This window comes from Sebastes umbrosus, chromosome 5 (genome assembly GCF_015220745.1).
Source record: "Sebastes umbrosus isolate fSebUmb1 chromosome 5, fSebUmb1.pri, whole genome shotgun sequence".
NCBI classification, from domain to species: Eukaryota; Metazoa; Chordata; class Actinopteri; order Perciformes; family Sebastidae; genus Sebastes; species Sebastes umbrosus.
Window position 1 is genome coordinate 5,829,044 of NC_051273.1, and position 23,281 is coordinate 5,852,324.

The window sequence follows — 23,281 nt, forward strand, 5'->3', positions numbered from 1 at the left end:
GCCATGCTAATATTTGAATATATAACATGTGCTACATACAGTAACTTGACTTATGTTACATGGCCATTTGTGTAACCTATATTTATTTTTTTTAAATATCTTTGTTGATCAATTTGATTTATTTTCTGTTGGTAAATAAATAGAATTTGGGAAGAAAAATAAAAAAAACAGCCACAACCAAAAGCTTATGACAGAATATTGACTGTTGTTAATTAACGCCTGACTTCACCCACGTCTTGTCACATTCTTGTCAAAAAATATGAAGGCTCCCAATGTATGTGAAATAATCACAAACACAATTATCCCACCACATTTCATTTATCACTACTGTAACATATTTTGATATTACAGTCAACAATTAGCTACATATAATTTATTGTTGAACATGTTGCCATCATCCTTCAATATGCTTAATTTGTACAAGTGCAAATATATATGGTTTAAGTGTGTATCCAACGGGCACATGCACACGCACCCCAAAAGGGTTTGATAGAAGCTGCTGGCACAACTGTGTGTAATGCTTTAATGGGATTTGTAGTGTGGAGGTGGTGAGTCGTTCTGTGTATTATGTGTTGGAAATGGAACTAACCGCTTTACATTGTGTTTCTGCAGCACAAAAAGACAAAAAAGATGCAGCTCTTTAGGAACGAAGGTAGCGCTGTCTTTGAGTTCAGAACTGTTGGTTGGACAAAACAATTAATTTGATGACATCACACTAGGCCTTAGTAAATTGTGATGTACATTTTTTATTATTTTCTGACATTTAAAGCAAGAGTTGAAAGTGCTCTTCAAATATATCTCTTGTTATATTAGTTGAAATTCATATCACATCCTGACAGCAATCAGCTACCTGTCTACCTGTGTGCACTCATTGTGCGTCACCAGAGTCTTCCCCAAGCTGCTGGCTTGACAGCTGTGAGTACTAACAATAACCACGATTGTTGTTTATGTTCATTACCATCATTTTGGGGGAGTGGCTTTAGAGGGAGGCCTGAATCGACGGACCGTCAGTGTTGCCGACTTGGCGACTTTCTGGCTAGATTTGGGGACTTTTGGAGCTAGTGCTGCTAGCTACTTTCATTGGAAAAGAGTTGTCACCACTGGGCTGGGTTTCTCTGTTGGATAATTTCTAAAATCTAGTGTACTCTTGCTATATTATCAGCATTTCTGACCCTAGCTTTAATAGACCAAATGATCAATCGCTAATCAAGAAAATAATTGTCAGTTGCAGCCCTACTTAAATTAAATCAATACAGTAATAGACTGAAGATTGAAACGCCATATTCCTCCTCCATACAGATGTTATCATCTTCACAAAGACCAATCATAGTTTAAGTGAGGAACATTAACAAGAGAATAATTGAGAGTAAAGGACGACCACAAAAAGAACAGTTAGTTAATTACTCAAAGAGTAAAAACATTACTTTTAAAATAATTATAAACTAATGATTGATGTATTACTTTTTATGAATTAGCTCATCAATAACACAATTACGACTGTGTAATATCCATGGCAACATCAGCGATGACCGGCAAGAATCTGGTTGACAGTGAAAGTTGTAAACACTTTGATTTAATAAACCATGCATGCCTCTGCTAATTAACAGCCTCATTACTCAAAAAAACACCACACAGAAATGAGGTGCGGACGTCCTCTACTCTGCTTAATCTCCTTTCCTTCCTCGTCTGGAATCCTTTCTTCCTCCTCCCCATTAATTTCCCCTGCATATTTCCTTCCATCCTTGAATTCTTTACTCCCATCTCCTTTATTTCTCTTCTCACTCATCTCCTCCATTTTTCTACTTCCATATTCTCCCCTCTTTTCTGCTTCATCTCCCTCCCTACCATCTCTACTACTGCTTTCTCTATATCCTTCTCTCGCCTGCTATATACTTCTATTTCATCTTCTATTCTCTTTTCTACTTCATTTCCTTCCCTCCTCTCATTACACCTCCATGTGTCCTCCTAAATGTCTGCCTCATCTCATCTAATTTTCAATGCAGAAAGCAAACACGCAAAGACGTTTAAGCCCTATGGTCTCAGGACCAGCCTTTTCTCTGACAGCCATTCTTTACATATTTCTTGCACCAATATTCTCCTCCTCAATGAAATCAAAAGAACGCAGGTTTTTATCTGTAACACCAAAATTTGATCAGGTGCTAAGCTGAGCGAGATAAAACACATACTGTACACACACAGATAGGAGTGTATAGCGTTTGTAGTGTTTACAGGGTGTAGTGCAGTGTACTAGTTTTCATGATGATGACAATATTTCAAAAAAGTAATATTAAGTAATTTTCTTTTGCAATAACAACAACAAATGGAAAAAGTAAGTGGGTTGTTCTTGTCTTTTTACAGTTGCTAATTTATTGTTATTGTGGGAATATTTTTACATTGTGTAAAAGGATGGAATTATCATTATGTTATCTTCATCTGCGCAGTCACCACACTACTGCAGCATAGAAAGAGTTATAGCCCTACTGCATCCACCTTGTGTTGTGTTCAGTAGAGCACAACTCAAAAAGAACAATGTAAGTTTGTTTAGTGATTAACAAATCTGCTGTCGCTGTCGTCTTCAATGTCTCCCAAGTTCATTTTGTTCTATGGTGGACTGTTCCTTAAATTCACTGCAGACCAGAGCTGATTAGGGTATACCTTTTCTTGCAAAGTGCGTGCTGGAACAAGAGCTATATGCTGTGTGTGTGTGCGTGTGAGTGAATGCTGAGGCTGGCAGCTCTTTGATCTCTGCAGGGAGGCTGAAGTGTTCAGGAGGAACTGCAGCCTCATCAGCAGCATCAGTTCTCCATCACAGTGCCCCAGTTCAACATCCCTGCGGTACACCGTCAGTACAAACACAAAACAAACAGAATAAACCCTATACCCTATAATCCTAGTTCTATGAGCACAGGTAGAGAGCCCTCTATATATATATAGCAGCTATAGGAAGTAGGCGATTCGGGACAGACTCACTAATCCCTCCCAGTACCAGCTGTCAAACCCTAACCTTGCATTAGAAAGCCAGGAACTTTACAAGCAACATAATGACCAGGTCAGGGGACCCGGTCTGTGCTCATATAACTGAGGTTATTTCGGCTCTATAGGCTTAATGGGGCAAATCCAGATGTTTATCCTTCCTGCCACGGCTTGGACAGAGTGTCCAAACCATACAGCACGACCAGGTCATCATCCTCTGAAGCAGGAGAGAGAGCTGGATGTTGTCATTGAGTGTGGCACAGCTAGAAGCAGTGAGTTCATCATCATCATCACTAGAGCTGCCTCCTCCTAGTTGATTAGTCGTTTTATTTTTTTTCCTGCTGAATGACTTATTTCAAAGAAACTTATGAGCACACATTGTGTGATTCTTAGTGGAGAAATTCAGTCTTACTGATCTGTCGTTTAAATCAACTAATCGATTGGTCAACTAAGAATTACTTTGGTCGAGGATAGCCCTAATGATCACAACTATCGCCGTCTTCCAAAGGATCTTCAGCCTGAATATCTTTCCACCGCTGCCACAGGTGAATCAATGTAACAGACAGTCGGGGGGCATCCAGAAGGCTGTTAGCGATGTGTTTGTTCCACTTCCAGACAGGGGTAAGAGAAGGACAGAGGAGCTGTGGCTGCGATAAGACCATGGTAAGAGAGGCAGCATCATATCTGAAGAGAACACAAGGCTATTCTTGACTCCAGGTAATCCTCTTAGTTTTCATGTTGCTCTTTCAGTTGCTGAAAAAAGTGGATGGTGGTTTTGGGGTGTGATTTATACAACCGGTAACAGAAAGGATTGTTGGATCCATCCTGATTGGCAAAACCAGTACATGCAAATTTTAGTAAGCTGCTCCACGGGAGTGAGAAGGAAATCCTATAGAGCCTGTTAGACTGTAAAACCTGTGTAAATCAGAGCTGTATACACATATTTATGAGGGCATGCACTACAGTCAGTATACATGCACACAAATGTACACTAATGAATGCATGAAAGCACAAATGTCAGTGCAACAACGTGCATTCGAACACACATACAATCAACCTTTACTGAGCCACATACCTACACTCCCCCCTTACACCTGGACAGAAATAAGCTGCAGGAATGTTACACATCAGCACAGACTCTCTCAGCATTTTGCAGATGACGCAATAAATATGGAGGGATTAAAAAAACAGCATCAGCACCGACAGGGGGATTCCATCAACACTGTCCACCATCAGTCTGAATCCAACGTACCGTCTGCGCATTTATCGGTGTGTGTTTATTCCGTCAGATTTATCCCCTGGTGGCTTTTAAACTAACTGACTGAAGGCGGAAAACAAGACAAAGAGAGGAGGAAATAAGGAGAGAAGGAGAAGCAAAGAGAAAAGAGGGAAGAGAGACAGATCAAGACAGATAACAGAGAGAGAGAGAGGCAGACTGAGACAGAGGCTGAGAAAGAGGGAGATAAAGGGGGTGGAGGGTGTGTACAAAGAGGGGAACGAGAGGCTTCCTCTAATTGCAGCCTCGGGGCTTGTTGGGCAGACAGTCCATTACTCAGACCTCACCAACAGGTAACCTACTTAACACAAGCAGCTAAAAATAAAAACTGCTGATGTGTCCAAACCTGCACTTCACCTCCACATCCCTCTACATTCAACAGCAATTCATTTAACTGTGAAAGCTGCCACAGGTTCACGGAGTCAAGAGGTTTTCCTCTGCAAAAGAACTGACTGGAGAAACACTATAGCCACAGAGCAGCAAACACTCCTACATACTGTATGTCCATACGGTCAAACCAGGTTTAATCATTCTCTGCTGTGCTTTACATACATGATTTGTGGAGCATGTTATGTTTTGTATAGATTCAAATCATAAAGGGCCTCATGCAGGAAGGGTTGTATGAACATATTTTATCTTATTTTTGTTTGTATCCACAATTTTTTTTAAATATTTTTGTACCCATTGATTTCTGGAATTCACCAATTTTTTCTTATTTTTGATAAGAGACAATTTCACGAGTGGTCATGAGCACTTTTAACAAGATAAGAAAAAAGTGTTTTCATAGTCCACAAATTGTTTGTCCAATGCAAAGAAACACAAGTTTTAAATTTGAGAAACAAAAAAAAAGCATGAATATAATATAATCAAATTTAGATTGTTATGTGTTTTAGAGTAATTATGATTGGATTATTAAATTTGTGGGCTAAAGAAACACTATTGGTTCATTGGAACCAATTAACATTATAAAACCCTTGGATGATATTGCGTGGCTTACATACTGTTCTTTGATGCCAGTACTGACGCTGAAGTTCTTCTTCTTCTTAAAGCATTTTTTGGTAGCATCTCTCCAATTCTTGAGACACGTGTCAGAGTTTTTGCTAACGGCACAACACCTGTCCTTATATAGTGTTTAAAGGGCGTTACCTATGCTAATATCTGCCATGTTATTTGAGCATATTTTTAATGCTAAATGCAGTACTTGTGAGGGTTTCTGGACAATATTTGTCATTGTTTTGTGCTGTTAATTGATTTCCAGTAATACATATATACATGCTTTTGCATAAAGCATCATTATCTGCCCACTACCATGTTGATAAGAGTATTAAATACTTGACAAATGTCCTTTTAAGGTGCATTTTGAAGAGATAAAAAAATGTGTGATTCATTTGCGATTGATGACAATTAACTATGGATAGTCATGTGATTAATCGCAATTAAATATTTGAACCGATTGACAGGCCTAATATTTATAATTAGCAGATTAGCAGATTAATATTTGTGTTACAATGTACTTTTTCGGTTATAGTAGTCATAACAGAAGAAAAGCTCCAGTGGCTGAAACTAAATTGCTTCTGCTGCAAGTAGAAGAAAGCAGTAAAAGGGCAGATGCTTGATGGGGGATATTTTAAATGTTAATCACAGCCTTGGGAACTGTGCTTTAATTTACATTAAGCTTGAAGGCAATACGAGCAAACACCTGTCATTTTATGATAAAAACTCTTCATTCAGAAGCTGGTACAGCGGATTTGACACCAGACTTGTTCCATGTCAAGTGAGCTCCTGCAGCAGAGAGGTTAACTCCTATGTCCACTTAGTGTTTGCCTTGCTGGCCATTAGGCTCTGTCAGCTTCCCCCTGCCTCTAAAGGGAGGAAAGATGAAACCAGGGGACCTTCAGAGACACTGGTCACTCATTTGAGGACAGCTGACATTGGTGACCTTGGTGAAGTCTAGTCATGCCGCCCTGCTCCGAGTGTCCACAGTATCAGGTAGGCAGGTCGAGTTTTTCCACTGACAGAATATCGTGCTGTACCTACACTGGATCCACCACTACAGTATTCTGTGATACAGTATCAGGATTCAGTAAGTCTGTCCCTAAATAAGGGAAAAGTTATCAAGGCTGATCTGAGACTTGCAACCCACACTGGTAATTTTTAAACATGAGTCATGTGAAGCACAAAGTGTAGAAAAATTATGCCGACACTTATGTGTTCTTCGCCGCACTGTAACATTTTGCTTTAGAAGCATGAGTCAGTCTGTCCATCAATAGCACAGAATCCTGTCAAAATGTCCTTGAGAAAGATAATGAACCACCTACCTGCTCTCACATTACGAGTCTCTCTGAATAAAAGTGCAAGTTAAACGCTCAAAATGTAAAAATGCAAATGTAGAATCTTAGAAGCAGCTCCATCTTTCTCCCTTTTTTTTTTTTTTTAGAGAGAGAGCAGTGAGCTCTCCAGTTACCCTTCTCTTCTGACAGTGTTATGTAACTCCCGGGTGTGGCAGGGGCCCACGGGTGCTGGCTGGTGAGCCCCCTCGACATAGAGGCAGCCACGCTTTGCTAAACCGATGAGGCGGCAGCGAAATACGCCGGGTTCAGACAGCTGAGCACTCAGAGCCCACTAAGTCCTGAAGTGACAGCTCAGCCAATCAGAGAGGATGCTGCTAGCGTTAAACCGCTGGAGGCAACCATGAAGACAGATTGCTGGGTACAAAGTCAAACTGTGTGTACAGAATAATTACAGACGGAGCACAGCAAGAGACAAAACCTAAATGTTTTACTTAACAACTCCAGCAACTGCCATTTATAGGGACACAGACAGTGATGACTGGATAAGATAACACAGTCCACTGGAGAGATGTGTGCGTTTTGTCACAAACAAAAGGTTCATCTGAATTTAATGGTGTGACTGTTCACACATCAGACTGCTATTGTTTTGTCTGATATGACAATACTGTTTATACTGTGAGATTTTGCCATACTGCTTATACTGTGGTAGTGAGCCCTTTAACATCTCTACTCTGCAACAACAACAAATCTGAGGGCTTAGTTAGCTTGCCACCGAAGTGATGCAACAGAGGCACCAGGAAGGAGTGGAGCAAAATAAACTATTGTATACAACCTAGTCTGACTGCTTACTCAAGACCACACAGGGAAAATATTAGGATATAATTGTGTGTTAATTTGAATCATAGACTGTATATGAAGATAGACGACATGACAGCTCCCCAAAAGTGAGGCCAAAACATCTCCCCCTGGTGGCTGGCTGCAGTATAGATCATAAGTCCCGCCCCCTCCATGTTAGCGGATGGGACATGGGCCAAACTAAAAAGTCAAAGTACACATCAAATACATTTTTTCCAAAGAGGGTTTCTGTCATTTTAGGTAATTATTATCGCGCGGATGTATGTTCACGTTAATTTTTCTGATAAATTTGGTTTCAATTTAGTTATTTGATGCTATAAAAAGGGGGTGAGACGTCAGCTGTGATTGACAGCTGCTCTGAGTGAAGTCGTCATCTAGCCGGAGGCTCAGGAATTATACCAGAGAGAAGATGTAACGTTAACTTTTCATAACCGTCACGATATCTGTGTAATAGAACATGTGTCAGTTTGATCATAAATGTAGTTATAGAGATGTTATGGTTAGTTGTTGTGTCTTTCTAACCAAACAGCTACTGTGGTGCTAACGTAGCAGCTAGGTGGCTCACGCTAACAAGCTGCGGCTGCGCTCGGCTCGTGATTGGCTTGAGCGGGTGTGTTGGCGGGTTATCAATACAGTGGGAGAAAGTGGAGATGCGTCGTCCATCTTTATATACAGTCTATGGTTCTATGTCTATGGTCAATTTGTTAGCTATACCATGATAGAGGATTTGATCCCTATTGTCTATCCCTACTGTATTCTTTGAAACATTTAAAAAGTCCCAACTTACACTATCTGAAAGTAAAGATAATACACTTTGTTGTACTCAATAAGAATGTAAAAGCAAGTTTAGGTGAATAAGAACAAGCAGGGTGAGAAGTTGCAAAGGATTGAACCACCAACATGGCATTCAAGCATTGTTTACTGTGTTAATATGAATACTATATTTAGTCAAGTTTCTCTCTGGACAACCACAAACAAACACCACTAAACCCAACAATGGGAGACTGCAGCACCCTGCTGGTGCTTGAAGAGCTGAAGGAGGAGGGATGAGAAGGTCACAACAGTGTTAAACCAGAACAGGTTTCTGGACTACTGTGAGAGAATGTTTTCTGCAAACATTCATATTTTTAGATTTTCATCCCATTCAAATTCAGTGTTTCTTTCCTCAATCGTACTAATGTCACAGTAGATAAAAAAAAATCTTTAAACAGTAATCAACATCATGTCACTAAAACTCTCCATTAAAACATAAGGTAATCAAATTCTCTTAGGTAGGTTAACAGCTCCCCGAGGCAGGTTTCACAGCAGGTTTTACAGTAAAACACACTCCTGAAGCTGATGAGAGAAATCGTTACACTGCTGTTTATGTGTTACTCATCTCCATATACTGTCAAACCTAATTATTGATCCTACTCTCAGGATCAATAGTTTCTCACCCTGGCAGAGTGGTGGATCAATTGAATAAATTCAATGCACCGTTCTCTCTGATGGGAATGAGAAAACAAAAGCAAGTGCTGCGCCATCTGAGCCTGGCTTCAGCATGAGTGGGGAGTGGTGCATTACGGGCCACACTAGACAACAGAGGCTGTGATAAACCAGCAGGATGGTATGTCAAAGAGCACGTCTGTTACAGAGCTGCACCCTGGACCTCCTCCAGGCGAGAGTGCACTGAAACCCAGAGTCTCCAAACTGGTTGGAAAAAATGCCTGCTTCAGTGTAAAGCAACATCATTTGTTTCGTTATGGACGACAGACACATTCAAATGGAAGACAGGTGATGGTGGAGAATCTCTATGGTAGAGAATGTAAAGTACAAATATGAAAGGGTGGAAAGATGACTTAAAAAGGCAGACAGAGGAGGCATGAGGGGAGAGCAAGAGGAGAGTGGGAGCTGAATGACTGACAGCCAGAATATTAGCCAGCCTCTTCATCTTTTGGATGGATGGCAGCTCCTTCAATGGAAGGCCAGCACTGAAAGTGACAAACAGGCTGCATTTGGATCGCAAAAACCATAGCAAACCCCACAAAAAAAACAGAAAAGGAAGATGGAAAGAGGGAAGGAAAGACGTGTGGTGTATAAAAAAAGATGCCGTTAAGAGAGGTTTTTTAATTGCACCATTAGGAGGACCAGTGTGTAGGATTTAGTGGCATCTAGTGGTGAGTGTCGGAGAACTACGGTGGCCTTTAGGTGACGTAAAAGTATGAAAGGCTCTCGCTAGAGCTTAGTGTTTGGTTTGTCCATTCTGAGCTACTGTAGAAACATCGCGGACTCTATGAAGAGGACCCGCTCACTATATAGATATGAAGGGCTCATTCTAAGCTAACGGAAACACAACGATTCTTAGTTTCAGGTGATTATACACTAATGAAAACAAAGTTGTAAATATTATATTGCTTCTACTAATAGATCCCCTTAAATCCTACACACCAGACACATACTGTGTATAATGCACTTGTGATCAACCTTTCAATAACAGTAATTATTTTATCCAACCCAATTATTTACATGATTCATTTTTCATATTTGACACCATCTGGAAACAAGTCCTATCCTACTAAATAATCACACCACACATACAAACAGCAGATGATTGAATGCTCTACTGTGCTTAATGAAAATATGGTAAATACGAGTAAAACACTGTCACAACTTTCGAATGTCACATTCACAACCTGTTTGTATGTGGTTTTGTATTCTGCTGCTTATGTCACTATCTTACTGCTTGACATTTGAGTCTCTGACATGCTATTATCTGTTGATTGCCTTTACAGAGTGAAGAGGCATCTTTCTCAGGTGGTATTATTACGACAGAACCAGCAAGCAAGCACGGACCACACTCTAGCCCATGAGGTTTCCCTTTGCTGATCAAGATGGGTGCTGTTAAAGGAAAAATATGTGCTCAGCAAACCTTTCCTTGTTAAGGTAAATAAAATGCTTTCCAAGCAATTCAAAGGTCTGCCATTAATTTCCACTGAGGCACCTCCTGGTTTCATAAAAAATGATGATTTCAGGAAAAAATGCATGGGCTGAATGAGGTATAAACTATTTATTGTTAGAGGATCAACTGAATTAGCTGCTAATACAATTTTAAACATGGTTTGAACCCTGCCCTCTGTTTTGTCTGATCTTAAAACATAAGATTAAATTTAGGTAATACAAGTTGGTAACTCCGAGGCTCAAGAAACATGACTGCGGTATTGGGATTAAAAACTCCCTAAATGCCAGATTCCTGAAGAGATGGTACACCTATATACTGGAAGATGTCTTGGTCCTTTAGATTTTCCAAAGAAAGGTGCTACAGTAATTCTAAAAGAATGTCAGACAAAAAACACGGACCATATTCTAACTTCAAAGTCTGGCCTTTAGTCTTAACACAGTGAGACAGCCGGATGTAAAAGTGACACTACCCCTCTCTGCTGACACACCTGTCTGCCACAAACACTCCTCATTTCTCTTCATTTCAGTTGTACACAAGGAAATAATCTATTGGAGTGATATTCAGAGGACGGCAGCCCGGTAATTAAAAACCAGCTCCCCCTGAGGCCTTTGTCCTTGGTTGCTGGCGAGGAAGTTTCTAGAGGCTTCCCTGGAGGGTTGAGGGTGGGGTGGGGGGGCAACAGCTGGCCCGCCTGGCAGATTGCAAATTCATCTGTCTCTGTATCGCTGCCGTGGCATTTTAATGGTCCGGCTGGTTCTGCATTTCAATAAGCCGAGTTGGGAGTGCAAACGCAGCGTGCACACAGAAAGCAAAAAAAGCTAAAATTCTCATTTTGCTTGCAGTGAAATTGGTGACAAGAAAGCCTGTTGGAGAAACACTTGACACACCAGAGAGCCGAATCGCAACAGAGCTGCTATTAGGATCAGCTGTTTTGGTTAACATCTTTCTTTACTTATTCTTTAAATTGAATTAAGTTGTGCTAAAATGATTAGTCAATCAAAAGGCCGTAATCATCCTTCCCAAAACATGCAAGTCAGTTTGTGTTGTTATTTTTCACATCTGGTTCCGGCTCTGTTTTGTCTCATAGGAAAGTGAATATCTTTGGGTTTAAGACAGTTGCTCAGACCAAAAAAAAAATTAAGACATTGATTTGGGTTCTGGGAAATCGTGATGGGCATTTTTTACAATTTTCTTTGACATTTTATAGACTAAAAAATGTTGTAAATTAATAAAAAAACAGATTCATCGATAATAATTAAATGATGATGAAATTAGCTGCAGCCCTAAAATAAAGTTTCATCACAACCTCCTCAGGCTGTGTCCCTCCCAGACACTTTCCATTGACTTTTCCAGCAGAAATGTCACTCTGTCTTGTGCTCTATTTGAATGTAGTGTTACAATTTATTTACTGCAAATGTAATGTGGTGAGCCTGACAGTATTTTGAGGATATATATTAGTACTATGCTGTAGCCAAAGTATAGCACCCTTTAGGCCTGTTTCCACCACAGGAACTTCCCCCCATAATTAAGAACCTTTTGAGGAACTCTTTGCGTTTCAACCGCAGGGACCAGGGTCTAAAGTAAGTTCCGGGGACATTTTACAGGGCCTTTTTACCCCCAAATGGCCCTGGTCGGGGGGTAGTACTTTCTGAAATACCGGAGCTTCCTTGGTGGAGTTTTCAGGGATGACCAGGGCTGATTGGTAAAACACACACTTACACACATCGTCACTGCTTCAACGGATTTAACTCGTATACTGCTTCATTCATAAACAAGGAAGTAATCTAGTATCGATTTAGGACCATTTTAGGACGAGGGGAGAACATGTTTCTTTGTTTCATAAAAAAAAAGTAGAGTTAGGCTCTGCTGTGGACTTCCCGACTCATCAAAAAAAAAGACAGAGAGAAAAAAGAGAGGGATCACAAGGATGAGAGGTAACGTTAGAAGAGAAAGAGCACAGCGGTGCTGCGAATGAGAGAAATAAAAGATCTTTTTTGATTGTGTTACGACCGTTACGTTCGAAAGCACAAATAAATAACCATCAAAACACTCAACGGATGATTTACTGTGGAAACAAACGGTCTTAGTTTCATTTTCCTTGTAGGCATTTCATTCTATACAGTATATCCAACGTGCATCAGTAAATATATGTAGCCGTAAATATAGACAAAACCTGTTTATTTTTTCCATCGTGTTTTTTAGATGAAACAGGCGGGCACACTGAACTGCAGGCTGCAGAGTGTGTTTACTGCTGGGCCCTTGTCTCATGTCAAGTTGTTTTTTCCGTACAGCAGACTAATTTGCCTAATCTTTGCAGGTATTTAGAGCAGACAACAGTGGGCTGAAGGAACCTTTTAGTTCCAGGGACTAAAAGTCACGGTAACTTTTTGTGGAAACCCGGCTTTTAGAAACTGAACTCAAACTGAAATGCAGAAAGCAAACAAAAATAAATTTGAAAAACGTGCTGTACCGTTTGCATTTGGTCTGGAACAATTTGGAGCTGGAGCAGGATGAAATGCCCTCTCCTCTCTCTCACACACACACACACACACACAGCATCATTGAGAGAGGTCAGTGGATAAAGTGCATCCCCCCAGATATCTGACATTTTCTGTGTGTTGTGGTTTTTCCTGGAGGATATGAGTTGAGTCTCTGTTATGTGGGGACAGAAGACCCCAGGGGACGATAGAGGTGGAGTGAGTGGAGGGTCAGACACTCAGGGGGTCGGTCCACAAGAGAAGATTTGTGTATGGATGTGTATAAAGTTATGTGAATTGTTGTATGTGCGGAGGGTCTTTGTGTCTTTCGATCGACTAGTGTGAAAGAAACAGCCTGTACAATACAGAGATGCAGATATGACACACACACACACATACACACATTGTTTTAGTCTTCTTTTCTGCCTGCATTTTCTTTCCCCTGCATCTTCAAAATAAAAGCGCACATGAATGAATAATGAAGGGGTTGCTATTTTGGAGCCAATGTTAACATCCATTTTAATTGCGCCCTATTTATAAACTTAAAATGAACTCTGTGAAACCTTGTTGCTTCTTCATACTCAGCTCTGGGTTTCCATAGCGACACAGCGCCTCTTAAGTCCTGATGTTCAGTTGGGAAGAACCAGAGAGACAACAGAGACACTCAACTATAACCAGAGATGCAGTCTCATCTACCGTTTAATACACACATTGACAGGGAGAGTACAGCTAACCAGAAATCCAGTATTAAATATGCATGTGGTGAATGCATTACAGTTTATTTTGTATGCTACCAAAGGTTAAAAGGGACTGTTTGTAAGAATCAGAAATGTTTGTTAACAGCGACACCTGTGGCCGTTGAGTCACATAAAGTCAGCGTCGGGCTCGCGCTTGTACTCGCTACATAGACATGAACGAGCATCGCTCAAAACAGTGAGGCGACACACGTCAGCTAAAACCACAATATCACTCTATATTTCAGCTGCTTGGCAGTAATGTTAGCTGACGAGACGGAGGTCTCTCCATGAATCAATGCTGATCCTAGTGTTGGCTTTTCCTGCCACAGCCTCCCGAACACGGCCGGAGGAAACAGGGAAGAGACCGGCACCCGGTCGGAGGGGATAACGTTTCTCGCTGCGGAGCCCCGTCACTTCATAAGACACGGAAAACCTCTGTTGGTCCGGAGGAGCTGCAGCAGTTATTTCTGCACAAACGTCCACTGTACATTCACTAGATATTCTCAGAGCTACGAAGTCTTCTGCAGTGTGTAGTGTGCACGCATGCACGTGTAGAGGTGGAGCGAGCTGGGTGAAGGCAGGCAGGCAGAGGAGCAGAGGAGCAGAGTACAGCAGAGACTCCGGCCCTGGAGACCAAAGCTACGGTCTCCCCCGCGTCCTCCGACCGCAGCCAACACTGTTTAACAGACGGGCTTCACTAGATATAACTTTGCGGTTTTGGTGCTTCCGTGTAGTTTGTGTTGAAGTCTTGTCTGAACTGTGCTTATGCGAGCGTGCATGGGACACCGACCCGGGTGATTTATACGTGTAAGAAGTTACAAACAGTCCCTTTAAACATACAATTTCTATCCCATTGTTGTATGTGCAGAGTGCAGGAAACACTGCCTCTGTGAAAATGACCCCAAAATATTCAAATTCATCATTAAGACCTATAACTAATATGACAAATATAACACTGAAGTAGTTTCAGTTATAAAACGTGCACAGTACATGTCAGTGCACACACCAGAAGAATTCACTCCAAGTATCAGTGCCGAGCATATCTTCATACTGACTGACTACAAAACCTTTATTTTGTAAAGGGTAACCTGGAAGGTTATGTTTTGTAGTTGTTGTCGCCAATTTGAAGGTGTGTTTACACAAAAATATTGAGGCTCGAAACCTACACTGCAACCAGTGGGCAACCTCCGGGTCTGAAAAGTGAATTTGTGCCTTAATAGCCAGGAGGGGGCGACTCCTCTGGCTGCAAAAAAGAAGTCTGATTGTATAGAAGTCTATGACAAAATGAGACTACTTCTCACTTGATTTATTACCTCAATAAATATTGTAAACATGAGTTTATGGTCTCAATTAGGCTTGCCGTGGTAGTCGCTGTTACCTGTGTTACATGGTGGTTGGGCACACACCGATTACATTACGTATCCACCGCCCCCCACAGTCGTTTTGCTTTTTTTACAGAAATAAAACTCATTTAGTTCATTTTTGCGTATCAGCACTGTGTTATCAATAAAGTTACAGATGATGGACACAACAAACTGAAAGTGAAAATGTCTGCTACATAGGGAGTCTCAGCACAGAGCAGCAGGAGTCATATTTCACACACACGGGATGAGAGAGAGTTGACAGACACCCTCTCGTGTCAGTTCTGGTTGCAAAAAAATAAGGTGGCGACGGCCAAAAACGCCGAGCTCGAGGCTTCAAACCGGCAGTCCGCAAACCAATGGGTGACGTAATGGTGGCTACGTCCACTTCTATGTCTATGATGGCAACCTCAACACTTTATCACTAACCTGATTACTAAACAATTTTCACATGCACAAGATAGTAAATCAAATAGCAGGGGATATGGTTTGGTGTGGTTTAGTAATAATGTACATATTGTTTCTTTCTCAGCATATTATCACAGCTGGTTTTCTGACTGACCGCTGAATTTAGTCATTGACTAACTGACTGACGGACAGAGAGTCTCACTGGTCACACAGACCAGCAAACACCAGAAACAGCTACTTTTAATTTTTTATTTTTTCATTCAGTCACTCCCCTCCTCCCACCCTAGCAGGAGTAGCGAGGCTAAATGCCACAGAGGAAGAACAAGCCATATCACCGATGGCCTGAGGCGAGCTGCTGGACCATCTCTGCTAAATAACTGCCTAACACAGACAGGCCTGGTGTGCTACTGTGGGAAACACTGCCTCAGGACAGAGAGAGGGAAAGGAAGAGCAAAAGAGGGGAGGTAAAAGGAGGGAGGAAATATGCTAAGGAGCCAAGGGGGTAATTTGACTGTCTTATGGTATTTAATTCAGCTAAAATGCCCTGAGAGAGAATTAGAGAAGCTGGCTGTACGTCTGCTGGCAGAGCTTCAGAACCTGAGGTCTGCAGGGAGGTTAACAATAAAAAACAGGTTTGTCCTCCAGTGTCCGTCAAGGTGCTTGTCTTTGTCCTCTATGTATGAATAGCTAGAGCAAGAATATTGGTGCGAATTATGCTAAATCAAATTTGAAAGGATGAATAGAAAAGAAATAAGAACTTTAGATGTCCCTTTAGTACAGCAGTAAGGAAAGTGGATTGAAGCATTTCCAAAACCAATACTTTAATGAGCTCCATTCTGTCACAATAAAATCCTTTTCGAACAGGAGGAAGAACGTGTGCAGTTCAATGTGCCAGCTGTGGCGAGCTCAGTAGTCTGACAATGTTGACCATGGAAGAGAAGAGAGGAGGATCCATCACAGTCTGAGACCGACTGAACAAGAACACTAATTTAGGGATTCTTTTAAAGTGTTAAATTTGGCATCATCACTTTTATAAACATTGACTGATTGTGTTAGGGCTAAAACTAATGATTATTTTCATTGTCAATTAATCTGTTGATAATTTTCTCAATTAATCGATTAATTGATTGGTCTATAAATGTCAGAAAATGGTGAAAAATATCCATCAGTGTTTCCCAAAGCTCAAGATGATGTCCTCAAATGTCTTGTTTTGTCCACAACTCAAAGATATTCCGTTTATTGTCGTAGAGGAGCAAAGAAACCAGAAAATATCCACATTTAAGAAGCTGGAATCGGAGAACTTTTTTCTTCAAAAATTACTCAAACCGATTAATTAATTTTCAAAATAGTTGGCGATTCATTTAATAAATGACAACTAATCGATTAATTGTTGCAGATAGATTGTATTCATCATTACTTTAAAAGCTGCAACAAATGTTTAATACGTCAATTGTACTAAAATGACTTAGTATATCACTTTAACACCAAGTGAATTCCCTTGTTTTTGGTTTTCAGACAGCAGGAAAATGACCAGCACGAATGAGCAAAAACAGCTTTTCAGAGACTCTACATTTGTCATGTGAATGTTGTTTATTTGCTTTAATGCAGGTGATAAAATATCATGTAACAGTTCTGCCTCAAATGAAAACATAGTGATGAAGTAAATGTTTTATTAAATGCAGTTGTGGTAAGTTTAGCTTTTCTTTTGATTTACCTTTTCAAGTATATAATAATTTGGATTGAAATGATTTGTACTAAAAGGATGGTGACCTAATTCCTGTACATTTCCTGGTGTTAAAATATTCAGTGCTTCTGACCATGAGGCATGGAGAGATTGGAAAGATGGAGGAGAGGTGGAGCTGTAGTAGATCACTGCTGGCAGTTTATCAATCACAGGTTGAATGATCATTACAGTGGTTCAAGTGAATCAATAACTAGCTGCTCAGTTCAGCAAATCTATCTATATTTCTATTCTGTCAGAGTATTTCTAGTATTTCATTTCTGCTTTTTAACCTGTTAAATATTTAATACTGGAGAGTATTTTAGCTCCCTATGATTAAAACTGAGTTTAAGGTATAAGATGTGTACGGTTGTACCTGAATGAGTATTTTTGGATTTGATTCAGATTTGGCTGTTCAATACGAAGATTCCACTGTTCGTTCTTTTTTTTTTCTTCATATAGACTATCTGGCATCAGAAAATCCATTGGCCTGAGTTTCAGTAATGATTTCGACCAACATAGTCAAATGAGGTCCACCACAGTTTCATAATGAACCGAAAATACTTTCCCACTTCTCAACTCGCCGAGGGCGCCTCGGCTTGGAAAGGCCCGGGGTGACGGTGGCTCGTGGCTCCGAACGTGAGCTTTGCAGCACCCCTGGCACGGACCTCGCCGCTTCCCGGGGCCGTGGTGCTCGTGGCTCCCTCTCTCTGTGGGGAGGGATGGGACTCCCGGCGCAACTGTCAAGCGGGGCGGACTGTCCTCAGTATGAGGGGGCGATGTTGGCAAACCAGGCAACTCGTGTTGAAACACAGACGCCGTCTTGTTTACCTTGCTTGGGTGTGACTTTTTTTGCTGTGTCATCACCATTCATATCCTTACAACCAATGTGTTTATGATTACTTTGTTTACAAGAGCACAAAGCTCTTCATAGATCTAGCCTCTTCAAGAATTTCAAGTCAACTGGGGGAGTCACTGACGATGATTCCACTCATCGACTTTCAAAAACTTAAAAGTTTGGTTCCAGTATTATTTTGCTTCTCTTTATGTGTTCATGTGAACACAAAAGGAATCATAACAGGGCTCTCAGTGTGCTATCCTCAGCTAGGGCACAAAAGGCTGGCAGCAAGGACCAGGTATAGAGGAGGCTGGCATTTACTGTCTCACACACACAGACAGTTTTGTATTACTAGATTTTGGGGGCCTGTATTATTTATGATGTAATGAATTCCCTATGCCACACCCTTAAACATCTTAGCAACACGGCTACCTTTAACATTTACCCTAATTTCACCTTAATCTAAATCTGACTAGAGCTGCAACAATTAATCAATTAGTTGTAAACTATTGAATGAATTGCCAACTATTTGATAATCAATTTATCGGTTAAGGTAATTTTTGAAAGAAAAAAGTCCACATAGATATATTATATAGATTATAGACCAAACAACTCATTGATTAATTAATTCCAGTATATTTCAATCTGGCATATTTCCCATAAATTGCGACGCTATATAGTAGCTAATTTTAAATCCCTATGCAGTTAGCCATAATGGCCATTCCGGGGTACCACGTTTTGTCGGACTCAAAGACAGGTGTTTAAATGAATCATGTTTCTTTGAGAATCTCTTGGAGGCTTGTGTTAGTCATCCTTATTTTGTTTTGTGTAAGTCCTTTATTTACCTGAATCTCTACAATGGAGGTTGCGAGTGCAATTTTAGCACCGTTTAATCTCAATTGACATATTTATGGGAAATACGCAAGGTTGAAATATACCTAAATATATAGTTTTCTTGAAGGTCAAGTGGCAAACACAACAAATATTCCTTAATAAGGTAAAATGACCCATGTTGTCACAATAGAAAATAGTTTCTGACCAGTCAGATAGAACCATTACCTGCCAATTCAGCAACATAGACAATGTGGTCCCATCACAGGCCAAATAACAACCCTGACCTAAATTGGTTTTCATAGTTGCCGCTGGCCATAGGGATGCCACGAGGTGGGATTTCACAAATTGGTTTCTTATTTGCGGAGTCAGCGTTACTCCAGACAAAAACAAATTATGCAACAGAGACTAAGAGGACAAAGAGCGAAAAATTGCAGAATCAGACTTTTCAAACTGAAAGTGGAATGCTGAACGTTACTTTCAACCAGTGAGACCAATGAGCACATTTGGGAGAGTCGAAGCACTTAGACAAGATGGAAGAGAAAGCGCTCAGTCAAGTGGCCACTGATGGATAGAAAGCCTACCTATGGCAATCATCAGGTCTAAAGGTGAAATGAAAGAGCTGAAGTCTGAAAAGCAGCTGATGAGACATTCCACATTTTAGGCATTTTCTAATGTTCCTATCCAGGGCGCCCTGCAGTGAGCAGGCAGGTAAGTGTTCCTTTTATTGCTCCGGGGCACTTTGACAGGATTCAGGTCCACTATGGGGATTTAACCTGCAACCGTTTTGTCCCTTAGCAACAATGGCGATTAGAGAGATAGTTTTTCAAAAAAATGTCTTGCTCCCGCACACACTTCTCTGATTAGAGAGATAGTAACATTTAGAAAATAAAAAAATACCATGTGGTTGAAATGTCAAGTCCCTACTGTACGCTCTGCTGAGAGGCTCTCACAGTGTTCTCATTAAACTGCAGGAACTTTCTGCAGCATCACTGTGTGCTTCCATGATCAATGACAACATTTACTATGCTTTATAATGCCTTGTTTCAACATAGCTCTGTGTATGTTGTGTAAGTTCATTCAATCCTTTTTTATTCCGTCTGTAATTTGCCTCGAGTATATTGAAAAATTTCAACTTTTGCGATAGATTACCGACAGACCGTATGCACTGTGCGTCTGCAAATTAATATGATTGATGAATGTAATACAGCTCTATTTATAAAAAATGTTGTTAATAGTTTGATGGCATGTTTAGCACTTTTGTGACTATTTTGTTAAAAGCCGTATGAACCACTATGCACTCTATAGACACAACACAAAACGGTGTGGAAACGAGGCATGACTAACTCGTAATACACAGTACACATATTCGGCTTACAAACATGATACTGACTGAAACCTACAGTATGCACTCACTAGTTGATTGCAACCTGATATTTTTAATTTTTGTTCGTGATTGTGAATAAGTGAAGTAAGTGTGTGTAATGTAATAATGAGGGCCATTTCTGTTATGTTTCCAGGTGCAGTGCTTCACCTCATAACCATGGAGTAAAATCAAACAAACTTTTTGGACACTGTTCTACAAAGCACTGTACAAAAGTGTTGAAATGTCGTGTTTTTTTTTTGCATTTGGTTTGTTAAACTGATAACTTTCGGCACATTCAAAGATGGCATCAAAAGAAGAAATCCCAGAGCAACACAACCACACTCGGCTTGTAACCAGAAAATCCTCAGCTGTGAAAACTGAAAATAAGAAATTGCCTTCCCACAACAACTACCTTTACCTTCATTGTGTTTTTAATTAAGACATTAACCCCACATAGCCAGTAGAAGACTGTGGTTATAAGGTGAACGTGTGAGCATGTGCTAGTACTGAAGAAGAGCAGGCATGCTCATATTTTAGCTGGAGGCTCTACGGATGGCAATGACAGTTGGTCGGTCCACCACTTCAATGCAGACTGAAATATCTATTAAATAGATTGTCATGACATTGTACCACCGTAAGGTTGATATTTATGTTTTTTAGTGAAATGTCTTGACAGCTATTGGGATAATTGTAATGAAATGTGGAGCATACATGTAGCTCAAAGCACTGCTGTGCCTAAGTACAGCCTCACAGAACCACTAGAGTCTTAGCCTCAGTCTTGATAATGGGTATATAAATGTTTAACACTACATACTGTAAGAGCACACAATCAGCTGTGCCTAGATCAACACCTGTCAGCTATCAGGCCACAGTCGCAGCCCACATTTTCAAAGACTGACTGAGGCCATGCAAGATGTATGAGGGTGTGTTGGTGTGTGGATGCATGAGTGTATAATTCTTATGCCATCAAAGGCTTTTGGTGGGCGCCGCAAGCCTCCACCATGAGCAGCACACAGGGGCAGGAACTGGCTTCCCCTCCAATTATGACTTCCCCACCTCAAAAGACGGTCAGGTGGTCCTTTCTCAATCAGGACGGAAAGAGGAGGAGGAAAGTGGCAGGATGGAAAGGGAAAGAGGAAGTGAGTGCGAGTGCTGCCATTTGTGGAAATAAAAGGGAATTCCTGATTTAGTGCCGGCCATGAATATTGAGCAGGCTTGGACCGGGAAGCTGTTCTTGGTTTGGCTGAATAATTGGTGTGGATGAAATGCTTTCGGGTAGAAGAGACATATACAGATTTTCATTCCAAAAGTAGATATGAAACAAAACTGGTAAAGCATCCAAAAAATGCCTCCTCTTATACATGGTTGCTGGCATGAAAATAAAACACAAACACAACATAAAATGACTCAATATTGTATATTAAAATAGCTATTAAGGCTTTGTGCTATACAACAACCTTTTATAATGCACTGAGCATTTTTTATACAGTAGCGCTGTGCTTAAACAGCTCGATACAAATAGTTCACAGCGCTATAAATAACAATTTCAGAATGGTTCTTTTGTGCTGATATACTCACACATGCAACCTTTATGGTAATGTAATGTTTTAATTTTGTATTGCAAATGTTGTTTGTGTATAAAGTAGGGCTATCAAAGTTAATGCGATAACGTAAATTTGTTTTAACGCCACTAATTTCTTTATCTCATTAAAGTAACTTGCAAGTTTTGGGTTGTAGCAGGCTCAGTTTTAAAGTTAGAGTGAAGATGAAACTAGAAAACCTGAGGAATTCATTAGTACCAACCATGTCATACTAGCTTGTCGCGAAGGACGTTAAATAACGCTCCAAACTTATGTTAAAATTTGGCGAGGAAAAACTAGCATGGCCATTTTCAAAGGGGTCCCTTGACCTTTGACCTCAAGATACAGTATGTGAATGAAGTATAATTGATTTCTAATGATAAATATATACATACATTTGCAAAAAGCAAGCATTTTTGCCCACTCCCATGTCGATAAGAGTATTAAATACTTGACAAATCTCCCTTCGAGGCACATTTTGAACAGATAAAAAAATGTGTGATTCATTTGTGATTAATCGTGTTTAATATTTTAATGACAGCCCTAATATAAAACTACACGAAACAAATAACTTTTAATAACCTTTTTCAACTTTTTTAAAATTTTACTGAAATATATCTTACCAGCGTTTTTGAAATGAGCGTGAAACTGCATATATCCTCCTAATCATTGTTCATAGTCATCCTTTCTCTCTTGCTCCTTCTCCAACCCTCCTCCTCTTATCACCTTTATTTCACCCTACCTTCCTCCCTCCTGATACTGCTTCTCTCTATCATCTTGTTCTTCTCATTCAGGTAGTCTACTAAACCATTTCACCTATCTTGCCACCTTTTCTCTCTCCAACCCGTTCCTTTCCATGATCTGCTGTTCATACATTCAGTTTTCTTTCAATACCTCCTTCTATCTCCTCTTGCTAGTCCTTAAGCTACTCGCTGGGGTTATGGCTGTTTTAGAGCTCGTCTGGAGTCCAAAAGGTTGAGCGTATGAATTTTCAAAGGCCAATTTAAGACCAAGAACAAGGGATCAGGCTCTATAATGAGGATACTATTCACACAGAGAGAGGGCATGATGGTGGGCATTAACTCCCAATGACACAAAAGGAAAAGGCTACACTGCTGCAGAGTTGTTAGCAAATGCCACCTGACCAGCCATCGGCTGGCTCAGAGGAAAATGAAATAAATCTTTAATTTGTTCATAACTGAGCTGGAGCAACCGTCAGGGGCAGAACTTTGGACGGATACTGTATATGATCAATAGCAAAATGACAATAGAGTCCCCATTTTTGGGCTTCATTCTCTGATAAATGGCTGTGAAATTATAGGGTGACAATTTTTATCCATGATTCTCTCTCTCCACGGAGGGGCCATGTGGCTTAAACATTTGATCTGCTCATTGGACCGAGATTTACATCATGACGCATATACACCAGGCAGTAACCTCCGGGTCTGAAAAGTGAAGCCAATGTGGAAGTGCCTTAAACTTGCATTCTTTCTATATAATATGCAATAGGAAATGGTATTAAGTAAAATGAATACATGAGGTTTTCGTTAAGCTCATTTCCAGGCTTTATGATGCCAACATGAATCTGCTGTAGACGAGATTAGGACATGTTTTTGGCCATCCGTCTATA

At 40.4% G+C, this 23,281-nt stretch overlaps 1 protein-coding gene across 2 annotated transcripts in view; it reads right to left on the bottom strand.

Moving 5' to 3' along the window:
* The window catches only part of rabgap1l (RAB GTPase activating protein 1-like), a 149,353-nt gene that overhangs the window by 59,106 nt on the left and 66,966 nt on the right, over positions 1–23,281 (bottom strand). The window lies entirely within an intron of this gene.